At 37.7% G+C, this 6,335-nt stretch overlaps 1 non-coding gene across 1 annotated transcript; it reads left to right on the forward strand.

The window, feature by feature from the left end:
- Positions 1–5,696: 5,696 nt before the first annotated feature.
- On the forward strand, positions 5,697–5,798 carry LOC118758971 (U6 spliceosomal RNA). Its single transcript, XR_009245206.1, has one exon. It is a non-coding gene; the product is annotated as a U6 spliceosomal RNA (small nuclear RNA).
- Positions 5,799–6,335: the final 537 nt, after the last annotated feature.

The raw sequence follows: 6,335 nt of genomic DNA on the forward strand, positions 1-6,335 counted from the left end.
TGCTTGTGGCCTGGGAAAGCAGTAAAGGATGGCCCAAAGGGTTGGGAACCTGTACCCACATGGGGAACCTGGAAGTTGCTTCGGGTTTCTGGCTTCAGATCAGCTAAGCTCTGGCCATTGCGGCTGCTTGGGGAGTGAATCAACAGATGGAAGATCTTCCTATCTGTCTTTCCCTCCTCTCCGTATATCTGACTTCCAAATTAAAATATTAAAAAAAAAAAACTCTTAAAAATGAACTTAGCCAGTGATAAGCTACTTTTGGCACATGAAGCATTCTTTATTGTCAATCCATATTTCCTTCTTAAAGGAATTCAAGCTTCACTAGGAGCATTTTAATTTTAACAGAACACTAGATGCCAACAAGGTCCCTAGGTCTAAAGCTATGATTTATCAAACTCTTAGATTTTTAAATAGGTGACCCAAAACTACAGTGTAAAGTGAGAGCAGTGAGAAAGTTTTCAATAAAAGAAACAAGACTTTAAACTGCTTTTATATGCTAAGGTTAGGTTTCAATTTCATTTGATGAAAGTTCTTTTTGTTAGCGGATGAGAAATTTCATGCTGAGGATTGAGTAACTTGTTTTAGGTCACTCCTTCAGCAAGAGAGCTAAGGTTAGAACAGGATACTGTAAATCTTAATCAATTAAGCTTCTTTTCTGCCTCTCTAGACACTTTATCTTCCAATTCCTCTTTCCACCCTGTTGGCATTTACTTTCTTTTTGATAAATTCCTATTTTCCTTCCTTCTTTAATCACTGTTGTTTCTAGAAGTCTTGCTTTTGTTTGCCTATGTATTGTATTCAATATCCTTGCTTCATCTATTCTGAGAGCAGAACAAACCATTATCCAAAGACACAAGGGGTCACAACAGTCATCATTTTATTCTTGCATGTTAACAATATTTTATTTGGAGACATTCAGGTTTTGTTTGCACCTTAGGCACATTGCTATAAGCTCATGTGTTCTATGAAGTACACAAGGGATCTGGAAGCTAAGGTCCTGGAATAACAACTAACTTGCACACAGGGTATACAGCTATTTAGAAACACAAGTAGAGATGAAGTGCTCTTTCCCAGTATCGTTTCATTCTTCTCGACCATTCCAAATGAAAAGAAGGCTTGGAGTGGGCTACAGGTGGGCACCCAGATTCCCACTTGTTTAGGAAATTAGTCTCTCTCCTTTCCCTTGACATTTCAAATGACTTGGTTGCTTATTCCATCAGTCATGCATGCTTGCAAATTATTCACCTTGTCAACCTCACCATCAACCTGCTGGAGCAGGAAAGGAAAACCACATCTCACAAAAAAATATTTTTGTCTCAAAAATCTGCATGATTGAGTACCCTTTTGCTATTAATGCCAACATCTATCTTCACAGTCTTTGAAACTTTTTGGCAATTTTTGAATACAATTAATCATCTTTTAACTTTTTATCATTCCTGGATCTCCTCTACTATGGGATCTTTAATCACTGGATTTTTATTCTGTTCATATCAGACAATCTCACTTGGGGATAATCCTGTATAATATGCTATCCACGTCCTTGACCTTATCTGTGTTCTTTATGGATGCTGGAACTCTATGTTGAATGTTTAGGCTAATAAGCCTGATAGACTGTATGGAGGACTAGTAGAAGCCAAACTTAAAGTCGATATGCCTAATTCAAAGGAACATAACCCAACTGAAATGAACATATGCTTAATTCAAAGGAACAAAACCATACAGATCAGATACATACATTGAAATGGTTTGTAGAAAAAGCGTACAATGAAAAATCTAACAAGGATTTTTAAAAGTTATGTCAAGGTAAGCTTATCCCTTAATTTCATTTTCCTCAAAGTTTTCGGAATAGTCTTATATACAAACTCATGCATGCAACCTTTGAACTTACATCATAATGTAACAGAATTACAAAGATCAAAAAACAACCTAGATCAACAGCATACTTACACTCCTGGCCTAAGTGCCATCAAAATCTAAATATTTGCAATGAGTGTCATCCATTTCCTTTACCAACCAGCAGCAGTGAGGCACAGAAATATGAAATATTAATAAAATCTGGATCATTGTTTTTGATCCAAAGTTAATGCTATTTGCCCCATTGCAAGCAGATTGGCAGGTTAAAGATAGAAATTAGAATAGAAATTTAAAGTTAGGGATCTTCTTTGGTATTAGAAATCACTTTTGTATTGAAAGGTAGTGGCATTTAGAAGGCATAGAAAGCACCATTTCTGGGTCTTGGCCAAATGATTATAACCACCTCTTTCTTTTATCTAATTATGTCACTGCTCATTACTACCCTGTATCAAGGTGGCTCCTGGAGCTACCATATCATACCTCATACCACTTGTGGTGAATTTCCCTGTATCTCATTTGGGGAAACTAGTTGAAGCCAGAAGGTAGTTTTCTTTCTCTACTATAAAAAGAGTTTTTGGGTCACGGATGGTTGCCTTCTTGCTGTGCTTTTAAAAGAAGAGAGAAAATGCCTTCAGTTTGCTGGGAGCAAAAATATGTTCTTTTTCATCTGAAACCACTCCTTGCATCTCACTAAATATTACTGAGCATCCCACAAGTAGCTTATCATCTTATCTATTTGCAATAGCAAACTGAATGTATTAGGAAAACCTCTTCAGACCACCGGTGCCTAGCAGCCCAAGGAGCTTTGGGGAATAAAATATCTGACAGCAGGTGGCCTGGGTAGACCAGCTGTGTGGCTGTACATAGGAACTGCCACTTAACAAGTTAGGGCAGCCTGCTCTCATAGCTCATAGGGAGTTGCACGCTATTCTATTCCCTTTAGACATCCTGGGCTGCAAGGGGAAAAGCAGACATTTCATCATGTTCTGTGTCTCCTTTTTCATGTGATTTTGGGTTATACTTGGACAGAACAGTTTCATGTGCAGGAGTAAAAATGTCAGCGCCAGAAGATACTGGACCATTGACCCACAGTCCATATGTCAGTCATCTCTTTCGCCTTTGGGATGTGGTGGTTACTATGGCAACCGACAGCCTCACCTTATTAGTGCTTGTTAGTGTTTAAAAGGTGATTTATAAGCATATAAATAATTGGCAGCTCATTAACAGGTGGGGCTCCTGAACTCAGCTGCCTTTGGTAATTATCTACAGGAGCTGTGCTGCTGTCCTCTGCAGCTGCCTGCCTGTCTGCTGGAGAGAGCATCAACCTTGAAAGCCAGGCAAAGAGGAAACAACCCATTAGTGGGGTGGGTGGAGTAGATCTGTGACCAATGGTTGTAGCTCACCCAGTAGAGTGCACAAAGACAGATGGGTGGGGGGTACAGGGTACTCATTTTGCATATTTTTTCTTCTGAAAATGTACGTACTCCTATCCCCCAAACCCTTGTTTCTTGGCAAATTCATCAGGAAAGGAGCCAAGTTTACATATAAGCAGTTGTTTAAACAGGAAAAGCCTTTGTTTAAAAATATGTCTCTGAAACAGCAGTCATGGAATGTAAAAGTACATCAAAAAGATACATAGAGTTATTTTCAGCTTTTCTCTCTCTCTTATGTGTGTGAGTGTGTAGAGACAGAGGACAGAGGGACATATACACAGAAAGAAAAATATTCTTTGAAGGAGGGTGTTGGAAAATAATAAGGTTGAGACAGAGAGAGGTCCAGTGCTCCCTCCCTATAGTTGTCATCACACTAACTTTGCTGTTGACCACCTTTTTTTTAAAGAAGATTCATTCATTTTTATTGGAAAGTCAAATATACAGAAAGGAGGAGAGGCAGAAACATCTTCCATCTGCTGATTTACTCCCCAAGTTCCCGTAACAGCCAGAGCTGAGCCAATCAGAAGCCAGGAGCCTCCTCTGGGTCTCCCAAGGCTTTGGGCCATCCAAGACCATAAGCATTGAGATGGATGAGAAGTGGGGCCACTGGAACATGAACCAGCCCATATGGGATCCTGGCATGTGCAAGGTGAGGACTTTAGCCACTGGGCTATTGTGCTTGGCCCTGTTGATCATAATTTGAAAACCTGGAAAGGTCCAGGACAAAATGAGAAAGCTCAAGAAAGCAGAGCTGTGGATTGTAATGGCTGCAAGTTAGCAAATCAGAGTCGCAACTTTTGTTTTATATCACTATTTTTCCTGGCAAGAATGACATTACATCATTCCAAATTTTGCAGAATTTTTCTGTAATTCAAAAAATCTCTTTCAATATCTAACTTTTCCCCGCAGTTTTAAAGTCCTGAATTATTAAGAATATGCATTCATTGAAAAATGATTAATCTCCATCTCTGATACATAACGGATACTACCTCAGTCATTATTTTCACTTCAGATGCGTGAGAGGAGAGAAAACGTGAAGATAATTAGAGGATATTACAATGGTAGGAGGAGTTGGAGGGAAGGCTTTTGAGATATTGAGACATGAAGGGAAAAACTGGAAGCTAGAAAAATGTTCACCTTGGCTTTTGTACCTTGTTTCCATCAGTAGTGCAGAATCTCATTAGCCTCTAAACACTCAGCACACTCAGTCTTGGCTTCTTGAGGAAGGGAAGGAGAAAGAGGTGAGCATACTAAATATCAGCGGGGAACACGGTGCTGCATCATCTCCAGGAGGTACATGTACCAGCACTGATGATGTGTGTCCCCAGGTTAGAGTAGTTAATACTTCAGTTATTTTTAGCTCGCCTAATCACATATTGTATCCCCTCTTCTACTGCATTCCTAACTTCAGTTAGAGCAATTAACTCACTAACAACTCTAAAATGGTGCACAGTTTCATTTAAACACTATCCTTCTTACAGAATTTCATTTTGTTTTAGTAACTGATGGACCTTGTGAATTCTACCCTTTATGAACTGGGACACAATTATCTTAATTTTGCATTTGCCCTCCTGAAAGTTTTAAACCTATTTTACATTTTTTTTTCTGAAGAACAACTCCATTTTGAAATAGAAATAAACAGTATAGTGAAAACTATCATATGATGCACTTCACATCTCTATTTCCAAATCAAAGATGGACTCCCCATGAAATTGTAAAGTGTTATCTTGACAATAGGATGCTAGACTTTGTCACTGTCCATACCTACAATGTCAAGATACACTTAAATAGCAGAATGATGGACTTATGACTGTTTTTAAAGACTTTACACTTGTAATAATATAGAGGAAATCAGTGGGGAGAGGGGATATAGGGAGGGAGAAGAGGAAATCCCAGAGCCAATAGAACTGTATAAAAAATAAGTTAAAAACAAGAAAGATATATAAATAAACACAACAAATAATCATATAGATTTTGCTATCTTCTCGACATTATTCTAAGTATTTTGCATATTTAACTCATTTTATTCTCACATTTTCATTTAGGCATAATCATTTTCAAAGTTTTCCAGTTTTAAAAAGTCATAGTTTTTTAACCTTCTAAATATTATAAGGTGCAAATCAGACATAGACATTTATAAACTGAACACAACAGAGAAACATCTCCTGCTTCCCTCTATTCTTTCAACAAATACAAAGGTATAACACAAAGATAATGGGAACAAATGGAATGAAAACATAAACTTATTTCGTACAGATTATTTTCCAAGTGCACACAGTTTAGTCATAACATGGTTTTTTCATGAACATAAGGAAAAGCACTTGTATGTAGTTAGTGCTAGTTGCCCTTCTGATTGTGAAGTTTGAAAGTTATAAAAGAGTGCAATGGTAGCTTTAACAAATACAAAAAGTACTTGCTTTGGCATCACATATACTAAAATTGGAATGCTACATGATGATTAGCATGGCCCCTGAGCAAGGATAACACATAAAAACAACCAAGCAGGTGTCTTCCAAAATCAGTTTGTCTGAAACCATAAGAGAAGTAATGATATAGAAACTCAAAATTATCTCAACTTCAGTGATCAACACTTCATATGACAAAAGACATACAAATCTGTTCTCCTTTTTGGTTTTTTTTTCAAGAAAGAAAAATTCTCCCAAGCCTAGTGGGTAAAAACAGATCACCCAAGTGCTTAGCAAAATGTTAAGACCTATGTGGACTGCTAGAACAGATTGGATTCTAAGACCTTCAGTGCAGAGTAAATTAACATTCAATCTTATAACTCCACTGAATCTGCTGAGTATCATGGGCAATTTTGTAAAGGCTTGAGGTGGGAGTAGAGTGAAGAGAGAGATGAACAGGCAGACATTTAGGGCAGCAAAACTGTTCTATGTGATACTGTAATTGTGGGTGCATGTCACGATTCATTTGTCAAAACCCATAAAATATTTTATGCCAAGAATACAAATTAATACGGACTGTGGACTTGGAGTGATGATGATGTGTCAATGCAGGCTTAGTAATTGCAAAAAATGTTAACATTAT

Source organism: Ochotona princeps, chromosome 3 (assembly GCF_030435755.1).
Source record: "Ochotona princeps isolate mOchPri1 chromosome 3, mOchPri1.hap1, whole genome shotgun sequence".
Classification (NCBI taxonomy): domain Eukaryota; kingdom Metazoa; phylum Chordata; class Mammalia; order Lagomorpha; family Ochotonidae; genus Ochotona; species Ochotona princeps.